The sequence below is a fragment of the Petaurus breviceps genome, unplaced genomic scaffold (assembly GCF_028583685.1).
Source record: "Petaurus breviceps papuanus isolate PSGF00001 unplaced genomic scaffold, PetGlider_PUasm1.0 90644, whole genome shotgun sequence".
NCBI lineage: Eukaryota > Metazoa > Chordata > Mammalia > Diprotodontia > Petauridae > Petaurus > Petaurus breviceps.
The window spans coordinates 5,095,370-5,107,402 of NW_027187298.1; the positions used below are offsets into that span (position 1 = coordinate 5,095,370).

Genomic DNA, 12,033 nt, shown 5'->3' on the forward strand with positions numbered 1-12,033 from the left:
ATATATATATATATATATATATATATATATATATATATATATATATACAGGTATACATAGACAGAGGGCACAGGATCAGTTGTTTAGGAGGGACCGATATCTAAAAAATAAAATTAAGAGGTGAGAGAGTAATGTAATGAGAGGAGATTGGGAGAGACAGAATAGGGTAAATTATCTCATATAAAAGAGGCAAGAGAAAACTGTTAAAATGGAGGGAAAGAACAAGAAGCCAAAAGGGAATGGGTCAACCTTACTCTCATTGAATTTGGCTTAAGGAGGGAATAACATACACACTAAATGGGGTAGCTTACTCTACAAGAAAGTAGAGGGGAAGGGTGTTAGGGGAGGGATGACAGAAGGGAGGACAGATTGATGGCAGGATAGTTAGAAGCACACACTTTTGAAAAGGGAAAGGGTCAACATAGAAAATAGAATAAGTGGGGGATGGGATAGGATGGAGGGAAATATAGTCAGTCTTTCACAATATATCCACTATGGAAATGTTTTTCATTAACTACACATGCACAACCTATTTTGAATTGCTTATCTTCGCAGTAAGGGTGGGTGGCAAGGAAGGAAGGGGAAGAAACTGGAAATCAAAGTTTTATAATCAAATGTTTTTAAAAATGTGCCCTCTTCCACTTCTATAGCCAGAGTAGTACTGAGCTGTTTTTAGGATTGTGGAAGAAGTGTAACAAGATTTGTAAGGGTAAATATCCCCCCTATCTACCAAGATGGAATCTTGTATTTGTCTATTTATTTGCATCTTATGTCCCTGGTTTTCCAACCAGGGAGCTCCATACAGGCAGGAACTATGTTTATTTCTCCATTAATCGCCTAGTACTTACCACAGAGCCTGGAACATAGAATATGCCAGGGAAGCAATGGATATATGATTGTTGATTAACTGTATGAGCAGCCAATGGAGAGGGAGAGATTGAGCATTCACAAGAGAGGAAATGATTGCTAGAGCAAGGCCCCAGGGGAAGCAACGAGAATTGGATCAAGACACAGATCCTGAGGACAGAAAGTAGGTAAACCTATTTTACTGAGAACAAAACAAAGATAAATTTGGTGATAGTTCTGAGAATTTGAGGAAAAGATCAGAGGAGCCAAGAGAGTTCATGTTGAATGCCCTCAATCTTCTCTAAGCATACAAGTATATTTGGAGAAGAGAGGCTTAATTTAATGGAAAAATAAAATCACTAATTCAAAATGAAGCTTTAAGAATGAAAATATAAAATGAAATACAGACCTTCTGTTTTAGGAACCTATATTAAGAAAACCAGAGAGAAGAAAAAAATTTTCATAGCAGTAGACTTTCAAAGGATCAATCAGAATTACAAAGGATCAGGGATGATTTACTCCCATTATAGTCTGGCAAGGGCCAGAACAGAAAGGTGTGATAAAGTCAACTTATTTCATAAAATGGTATTATTCCTATTGTTGCTATTAATGACTCATTTTTCTAGGACTTTCAAATTATAGTGCTTTCAATTCTGTAGTGATTTTTTAAAATTTTCATCCTTTATATAACAATGCTATTTAAATGTATACATATACAAATGACTTCATTTCAATGTTTTTTATATTTACACTTTTCTAAAAGGATTTAGTAAATCAGGATTACAACTGAGTTTAAGATTATGATTACTCAATTAAGCATCCAAAGATATGACACAAAATTATAAAACCCCCTGTTATTTTAACTGAAATACACTTATCTTTTGCATAGGTTTTAATCAAAATCAAAGCACTGATACTATTTAGCCCATGATTACCTAAGAACAGAAAATGTATTTCTTTCCATCTGAAATTTTTCTTATTTAAGAAACACTGTAATTTACATAGAAATATTGATATGTTAACCCTTTCAGTCTTTAAAATCCAGAAATGCTGATATATCATCAAAGCATTATCATCAAGAAGAAGACATTTTCAGATACTCTGAAGACACCTGCATGTATGCTATTTCTGATACAGATTAGCAAAAATGAACCCCATTTTCTCTAATACTAAATGAACTCTTTATTATATTGTTGCTTTTAAGATGACATGACACTATCAAAAACATTTGGTCACTACTTTCAGAATTATCATGTCCGCAAAAAAATATTCTATGGTTTACCATTTATTTCCATGACTTACAAAGATAGGGCCTATAGTCTATATATCTACTTCTTCACGAGAAAGTTTTAAGGAAAATGATCTTTCTGTTGAATTTGAACTTTTTTGCATTATAGTTTGTGTTGTTGCAAAGAGAATCAAGTGATACTCTTTTACAAGCTACTCCATGAATTTAGAGCATTTCTTCAGAGTAACCTCTTGTAAGTTAAGGCTTTCTCCTCCATTGCTCTCGTCTATCCAATAGAAAGCTGAAAAACCATCTAAAATGAAAAAGCAGAGGGATGGGTGGCTACAAAACATAGTTTCCAGTGAGTAAAGGGTGATAAGTAACTGATTACTGTTGCTGCAATTCACAAGAAAAAAATCTTCCAAGACAATGTTTCATTATGCCTTCTGTGCTTTGTGACAGTTTATGTTCAAGAATTGTAACTAGCTGAAGCATATCAAAATGGTAGTCTGTGTCAAAAAATAAGACTTCAACTTCTAATCCACCTTCTGATTTTGGAAGGGTGCATCTTGCAGTCAGATGGTAGAGCATTTCTGTTTTTCCTATTCCTTCTGGACCATGGAATTCTAGTATGTCAGCATGGATAGGAGAGCCTTCATCAGCAAACAAAAAAAGTTCTATATCTTTCAGGGAATTTCTACCTTCAAGTTGAGCAAGAAGCTTCTCAAGTTTCTCTTGCTTCTTGTATCTGAATGTCAAATTTTCTATTCAACTCTGGTTTTTTCATTAAGAATGCTTGAAAGTCCTCTATTCCACTGAATGACCATATTTTCCCCTGAAACATGATACTCAGTTTTTCTGGGTAGGTGATTATTGGTTTTAATCCCAGCTCCTCTGCCCTCTGAAATATCCTAATTCCAGGACCTTCAATCCCTCAGGGTAGAAGCTGCCAGATCCTGGGTTATCCTGATTGTGTTTCCACAATATTCAAATTGTTTCTTCCTGGCTGCTCATAATATTCTCTACTTGATCTGGGAATTCTGGAACCTGGCTATAATATTCCTAGGAGTTTTATTTTTGGAATCTTTTTCAGGAGGGGATCGGTGGGTTCGTTCAACCTCTATTTTGCCCTCTGGTTCTAAAACATCAGGGCAATTTTCATTGAGAATTTCTTGGAGGATGATTTCTAGGTTCTTTATTTGATCATGGCTTTCAGGTAGTCCAATAAGTTTTAAATTATCTCTCCTGGATCTATTTTCTAGGTCAGTGGTTTTTCCCATGGGATATTTCACATTGCCTTCTATTCTTTCATTTGTTTGGATCTGTTTAACAGCATCTTGATTTCTCATAAAGTCACTAGCTTCCCTTTGCTCCATTCTAAATCTGAGGGAATGATTCTCCTCATTGAACTTTTGAGATTCTTTCTCCATGTGGCAAATTTGGCTTTTTAAGGCATTCCTCTCCTCACTGCCTTTTTGAGCCTCTTTTGCCAATTGAGTTAGACTATTTTTTAAGATATGATTTTCCTCAGTCAGGCTGTTGACTCTCATTTTGTAATTTTCTTGCATCATTCTCATTTCTCTTCCCAATTTTTCTTCCACTGCTCTTATCTGCTTCTTAAGGTTTTCTATGGACTGTAACCAGCTGGTATTTTCCTTTGAAGTTTTTGGTGCAGGCATTCTGACTTCACTGATTTCCTCCTGTTCTATGCTTTGCTCCTTTTTGTCCCCAAAATAACAGTCTAATGTTGGATTCTTCTGTTTGCCTTGCTTCCTTTGCCTGGTCATGTCACCCCTCAGTCACTTGACCCCTGGGCTTTTTGCCACAGTAGGACCCTGCCACCAGACAGGGGAGCTTTCCTCCTAAACCCTGGGGTTTTCTCAACTATCTATTAGTTGGGTGCCCTCTCTGAGGCTTCCACACTCTCTGGCAATCTGGTCACACACCCTAGGATCTCCACCCTAGACTGCAATCCAGATCCAAGCAGGTTAAAACAAGAGTGATAACCCCTCAGACTGATCACTTGGTCCCCCTACAGTCTGCAGGCTAGGAGCTGAAGCTGCAAATTGGGCTAGCTGAGCCAAGGTATCCCAGCAGCTTCTCTCCCTGGGGGCAAAAGCTGATGCTCTCCCAATTACTCATCCCTAAGTCCACACTGCACTGATTTCTCACTTTGTCCTTTGCATCTATTTGTTAATAAATCTGGAAATGGCCACAGCTGCTGGGGACTCTGCTGGTAAGGCCCACCCTGGGGCTAAAACCTCCCGCTCTTGGGGGCCTGGGCTCAGCTCCCAGAGTGCTGCACTGGCCAATTCCTGCTGGCCTGCCAGGCTATCCTCAGCAGGTGGTTAGCTTCTCTGTGTCATTTTGTGGGTTCTGCAGCTCCAAAGTTTGTTCAGAGTCACCTTTTGCATGGATTGGGGAATGTGGAAGCCAGAGGCTTGTGGAGATCCTGCTTCTACTCTGCCATCTTCTCTGAAGTGCTTTTGAAGTGCTTTACTCACAACATCCCTATAAGGTATGTGGGGAGGTATTATTTTACAGATGCAAAAACTGAGGTGAAAAGGCAATGTGAGTCTGATGGGGAGGGAAGGATGTCAGCTTCACAGTTAGATGAGCCTGTGGCCTACTGTTTGTTTTCTATGTGATGTTCAAACCTTATTAGGCTTTAATTTATTTATAAAATGAAAACATTAAACTAGATGATCTTTAGGGGTCTATAATCCTGTCTTGCTCGTGAGCACATAACCAATAAGTAAGAAAGCAAAAAATGACTCAATCTTAGATTTCCTTACCTCAATCCAGAGTTTTTCCTATGACCCTAGAAAGTAGTGAACTGAAAGATCATCCAGTTAAACCTTGTCATTTTTAAAAAGAAGGAAACAGATTTAGTGAAAGGAATGGGCTTATCCAAGGTCTTACAGTTAGTAAATAGTTAAGTAGAAGTTAATCTGGATGTCCTGATTTCCCAGCTAAGTCTTTTTTCTGGTAACCATCGCTAACTCTCAGAATACAAGGTCCATGGTAATAAAAAACCTGAGTCACTTGGGCTGGTGTGTGTTTAGAAAAGCCCTTTGAATTCCCCTGTTTACCACCAACTGCTGACAAAAAGCAGGATACCAGAGAAAGAAAATGATTTTTTCATCTTAAGTGGTAAGAAGAATATTCAGGGGGTGGGAGCAGGGATACATATGCTAAGTGTCACATGGATAAGCCAGCTCATCAACACTCTCAGTCAAACTCTGAGCCATTTTAGCCTGAATCTTTGACACTGTCAACTATCTCAGATGTTTGGAAATGCCTATATCTAGCATACAACTTCTGACACACACACAAAAGAAGTTTGCATAGTAGCAATTATTATTTCAAATCCATGCTGTCTGAGCTACAGCAGCTAATTAGATCAAGACATGAATTATGACACATACCATCCTTTGAAGGGGCTAATTAGATTAAGATCAATATAAACGGTACTTAGACAAAGGGACAATTGGGCATTTCTGGCAAAGAGATCTGAGAGTTGAGTCAATAAGATAATAGACAAGAAACACGTTGAAAGGTGTTTATAGGCCAGACCTCTTCCTCAGTTCTCTTTAATGAAGTGAACAATGCCAGCTTTCTTTGAAATTGAAAGCAAATTAAATTAATAGAATATTTTATTCATAAGGGAAAGCAACATTTTAGTTTAATATCAAAGGGGAAGGGGAAACATATATATACACATACATACATATTTGTGTATATATATATATACAATATGCATATGCAAAAATTGACATATATTAAAAAATATGACCAAGCTGGAACACTAATGAATCTAGAGATTCTCATGCCTTAGATGGAAGATGGATCTCACTTTCTTTCATCCCCTCAAAGTTACTTGTATTGGTTTATTCAGGATAGAATCTCAGGTTGGAAAAGACCAATCTGAGGACCAAAATTCCCCACGGTTCCCTCTACCCCTCTTCTGCTTAACTGGATTAGGCTATATTTTCCCTAAAAGGTAACAAAGCTGGGACTTGATTCGCTCAGGGGTGAAGCAAGGCTATGTTTCCTTTGGTTCAGCTTCCTAGTGGACACTGACTGGGTTGATGTGGCTTCTGAATCACCAAGAGGCATAAATGGTCCCACCCATGTGGAGTCAGTGTCCTTCCCACATGGTGGATATTCATAGACCACTTGACTCAAAGCACCTTGACCTCCTGAACAGATTTGTTTCCCTACGGAGACAAAGGAGGGTCATGCATATTGAAATTGTGTTGCTGTATCTTGGTTGCATATCCTTGATTTGTTAGGGCTAAGTAAACTCTCTTTTTTAAAATGGTTCAGTGACATAAGAGTGTCAACATTGAACCTTAACTACCATGGTGCCAGTGCTAGGCCATTCTCTAATAAGATCTTAAAGATCCCTATCTACAGTATAATAAAGTGTCCCCTCCCCTTCCAGGAAAAAAGAGAGTGTTCTCAGGTGCATTGAGTCATAAGAGGAAAGCTGAATTGGGAAATAATGGTTTCTCCTTCACTGTACAACTTGAAGAGAGTGAATGAAGACTTTTTGATGAAGAAGAATGGACCTTTGGCCATTAGTTCAACGCAGCAGCATGTGAGATTCTCTCTCCTTCTTAGTATAAACACATCATTTTAATTAATGCAAATGAAGTCAGAATAGTCTAGAAGGATAATAGAGATGTAGGTCTGAAGGAGAACAAATCTTAATGAGGAAAGATCATAGAATATTAAAAAGTACTTTGGATTTCCAGCCAAGAATCCCAGGCTTGAATCCCAGCTAGAACACTCTTATTAGATCTCTAACCATGGGGAAAATCATTTTATTTCTCTGAATCTAAATGTCTTCATCAGTAAAATTGAGATTATATTATTCTTACATAATTTATTAGTCAGCTAGGCCATGAAGTGGATAGATTACTAGATTCGGAGTTAGGAAGACCTGAGTTCAAATCTAGATTCAGACATGTTAGGTGTATGACCCTGGGCAAATCATTTAACCTCTATCAGTCTCAGTTGTTTCACCTATGAAATGTGGATAATAATAGTACCTAGCTCTCAGAGCTGTTGTGAGGACCAAATGAGATAATTTTTGTAAAATGCTGAGTACTCCTTAAAATACCATACAAATACAAGTTATTATTATCATTATTATTGGAAAGATTAAATGAGACAAAACAGCAGTGTCCTTTGAAAATATTAGAGTGATATGCCGATATCAAGTGGCATACTCATCTAATTTAATTTTCACAGCAACTTGATGGAATAGATAAATACAAGATTTTTTTTTTGTTTGCTTGAGGTTTTTTGTCTTGTTTTTTATTTTTTTTTGGGGGGGGGGGAGCATTCAGACCTCTGATTACATCCTTACAAAGAACTTCCACTGGGGAAATTCCTTCCACTGATGTTGAACAATTATTATAGTCTTAGAGAATTGCTTCAGTATCTTAAAGATTAAGTGCCTCAAGTTCGTGGTCACTCAGCTAGTATTTGTCAAAGGCAGGACTAGAACTTAGCTTTTCTTGCTCTAAGGAAAGCCCTGTATACATTATACCATTTTGTCATCTCTTCAACTATTATTATACTCATTTTACAGGTACTATCAGATTCAAATAAGTTATGATCTCCTATATAATTCTTAGCTATTATTTACTTGTTCTTTCATTCACTTGTTTATTCATTTTTTGTTATTTCTGTAACTACAGAATACAGAACTAAAAGTTTATGATGTAGCCAGAGAAGAAAGCCTCAAACATATGAAATTATTAAAAAATCTAAGACAGTATATAATGAATGAGTGGTTAGTTCGGAGCACATTTTTTTCTGAGTTTTTTTTTGGAGGGGGAAGGTAGGGCAATTGGGGTTAAGTGACTTGCCCAAGGTCACACGGCTAGTAAGTGTTTAGTGTCTGAGGCCGGATTTGAAATCATGTCTTCCTGACTCCAGGGTCAGTGCTGTATTATTCACTGTGCCACTCAGCCTCCCCCAGAGCACTTTATTTATACTCCTGGTCTTTAAACAAAAGAAAGAGACCTGGCTATGCTATTTACTATGTGCTCTTAATCCTCTCTGGACCTTGGTTCCTCATCAGTGAAATGAAGGGTTGGACTCCATAGCCTCTAAGGTTCATTCTTGCTCTAGATTTTGAACCTAAGAGATAACATGAGCTGCAAGAATGAGGGATGGCTTTCTGGAGAAAGGAAGTATGAGCTTGGCCAGGATAGAGAATGCACAGGATTTGATAGAGGTAAAGAGTTTATGAATTCTTTCATCTTCCTAACACCTTGCTGTTCCATGGGCATCTCAAATTCAACATGTGAAAACAAAACAAAAACAAACACCTTGTTGTCTTTCTTCAAACACTTTCTCCTCTTCTAAACTTCTTTATTAATGTTGAGAGCACTCTTATCCTTTTAGTCCCCTCAGTCTTCAACTCTTTTTCTTATACACACTTGTTAATAAAAAATAGTATCACAAGTCCACGAGACATTGCATTACAGCTATATTTATTGCAAGATAAATGAACATGCATGTGGAACCCTAAATAAATGCAAAGAGCTCACAATTCAAACAGAAGCTTGCATATTTATGAAATTTTCACAGAGGTAGAAAAATAGAAATCTCCACCTCACTTCACATATACAATGTTTCCAAGTTGAGTCATTTCTACCTTCAGTGCACCCTTCATCTCTGCCCTCTTCTCTTAATTTACAGTTATTTGCCTGAACTATTGGTTGGTCTCTTTGCCCCCAATCTCTCTCCACTCTCATCCATCTTCCAGTCATCTGGCAACGTGATTTCCTAAAGCATGGTTCTGATTATGTCACCTCCTGGCAACCCACCTCCCTCTCTTCCTTAGTAATCTCCACTGGTTCCCTATTACCTTCAGGATCAAATATAAAATCCTCTGTTTAGCATATGAAACCCGTCATACACTGTTCCCTGTCTACCTTTCCATTATCCTTAAAGCTCATTCCTCTCCACAAATGTCACTCTTCTCCTCTTCCTCCTCCTCCAATTACTATTATTGCAAGCCAATATTTTATAGCTCTTTAAGGTTTACACAATCCTTTATAAATATTACCTCATTTATTCCTCATAACATCGCTGGGACGTAGATATTGTTATCTTTATTTTACAAATGAGAAAAGTAAGGTAGACCAAGGTTAAGTTATTTGCCCAGTAAGCAAAGTAGTCATGTCTAAGGCTGGATTTGAAGTTAGGTATTCTTGACTTCAGGTCCTCCAGCTCCATCTCTGTCTCTCTCTTTTGATATAAAAATATACTGATAGGGGGCAGCTAGGTGGCACAGTGAATAAAGTGCCGGCCCCAGAGTAAGGAAGACCTGAGTTCAGATCCGGCCTCCGCCACTTAACACACACACACAAAAATTAGCCGTATGACCTTGGGTAATGTAATGGGAATGCAAATTTGGAAGATCTTCCCTGCCCCTAGGCTAAAGTGCACCTGAAGCCTGGGGTAGGAGGCTTGTTTTTCAGTAGATACTTCTTGATTGGCCAGTGAGTCAATAAGGTTGTTACAATCTCTGAGCCAGGAGAAGGCTATATAAGCCCTGAAGTGTAGCTTTGTTTTGGGGGCTCACTTTGAGAAGTGTTCTGTGATTTGACCTGGATTCTGGGAAGCCGTTGTCCAGAGCCCCCCCGGCTTTGAAAAACCCAGATGTGGAAACCCAGATGTTGACTGGGTATGGATATAATGGTTGGACAGTTTGAAATCTGTCTACTAGATCTGTTTCTGTCTTGATAATTCTGTCTGTGTACTTTGAAGTTCGGGGTGCTGACCTTTTTCCCCTGAACAAGGTAAACGATATATGTCTGACTGATTAAAGTAAGCTTGATAACCCATTTTGAGTTGCTTTCCTTTAACAAAGCAGATCCAAGAACCTGTGCTGGCAGCAAACCCTGAGAACGCTTGGGGTGCTTGCTGCTACAGGTAAGTCACTTAACTCCAATTGCCCTCCAAAAGGCAAAAAATTTTTAAAAAGATACCAATAGATAGGTATAGATAGATAGATAAAGATACAAATGAAGGGAAATGATAGAGATATAGAGATGTAGATAATGACATTATATATATATGCACATATATATATAATATAAATATCATAGTTTGCATTTTGTCCCCCATTAGAATGTGAATTCCTTACAGGAAGAACTCCATTTTTGCCTTTTTTGTATATCTATTGGTTAGCAGAATATATGGCATGTAGTATTAATAAATTCTTCTTGATTCATTTATTAAACATTTAAGCTCCACAACAACAGGTAACATTTGAGTTCTTATTTGGGTCTGAAACTCCTCCTCCTCCTCTTTCTTCTTCTCTCTTCCTTTCTTTACAAGAAGAGTTATTTAATTGAAACAGGTGAAAACCTTTGAGTTTGTCTTCGCTAACAAAATGTCTCTGCATTTTCACTTAATCTACAAGGATCCCTGAGATATGAGCATTCCTACAGCTCCAAGACCACAAGAATTCTTAAGAGTAAGTCTTTGTGCTGAATCATTCACAGAATGATGCTATTTCTTCAGGGGCTTTGGATCATATTAAAAAATGGTGAATGACCCTTTAGCTTCTGATTCATCATAACCCTTATCCTTGACACTTAAATGAAAACCCTAAGATATCTTCATATATTTTGTTCTAACCTTTATTACCTAAGCTCTCATTTATCTCCCAAGTGTTCACACAATGACCCAGTGTTCAGTAAGGGATGAAATTTTATAATGTGTGAATAAAAGCAATTTTTCCCTTTAAAGATTGGAAATTTGTTTTTAAAAATTTTACTAAATAAATGTCCTGAGTCCTATCCATAGTGTGTGGTAACAATAATTTCCTTCAACTCTCCATCACCAAATTTATTGCTTTTAACTGACATTTGTACAGCCATTTAAATTTTTTTTCTTTTCTTATTTTTCATTTTTACTTTTATCTTTGAATTTTCTCCATCCATCTACCTTTCATCCATTGAGAGATATAATATCAATTTATATATATATATATATGTATATGTGTGTATGGGTGTGGGTGTGTGTGTGTTTGTGTGTATATCTAGATAAATACTGTAGATACATACATAAATATATGTGTGTATATATACACTTACATAGTCATACAAAATATTTTCATATTGGGAAAAAAAGAAGCAATAAAAATAAAGTGAAAAATATGCTTTAATCTGCACTCAGAGTCCATCACTTCTCTCTCTGGAGATGGATAACATGTTTTTTCATCATGAGTCCTTCGGAATTACCATGGATCCTTGTATTGATCAGTATTACCAAGTCTTTCGAAGTTAATTATTGTTATACTATTAGTATTACTGTATAAAGTGTTCCAGTTCTGCTCACTTTATTTTGCATCAGTTCATATTTCTTACCAGGTTTCTCTGAAACCACCCTCTTCATCATTTCTCACAGCACAATAGCATTCCATCACAATCATATACCACAACTTGTTCAGCTATTTCCCAAATTATGGGCATCCCCTCAAATTTCAATTCTTTATTACCACAAAAAAATTGCAATAAATATTTTGTACAAATTGTCCTTTTCTTTTTCCTTTGATCTGTTTGGTGTATAGATCAAGTAGTGGTATAAGTAGCAGTATTGCTGAGTCAATGAGCATGCAGTTTTATAGCCCCTTAAAGCCCTTTAAAGTGTACAAAGCATTTTAAATACTTTATTTCATTTAAGCCCCTCAAAAATACTTTGAGGAAAATATTATTTCTCCTCCTTTTATAGATGATGTAATTGACTCAGGTGTTTACATGACTTGTCCATGGTCACATGACTAGCAAGTAATCAAGGTGGGATTTGAACCCAGTTCTTGCACACTACAAATTCTGTGTTATTTAATTCAAATTTAAAAAATAATCCTTAAGAGGCTTCATCTTAGACATGGCCACATTTAGAGGGTAACAAAGTACCACAGAAAT

The 12,033-nt window shown here is 37.0% G+C and overlaps 1 pseudogene; it reads right to left on the reverse strand.

Annotated features, from left to right (window-relative positions):
- Nucleotides 1-1,984: 1,984 nt before the first annotated feature.
- Nucleotides 1,985-12,033, reverse strand: part of LOC138143562 (DNA repair protein XRCC2 pseudogene) — a 67,968-nt pseudogene continuing 57,919 nt past the window's right edge.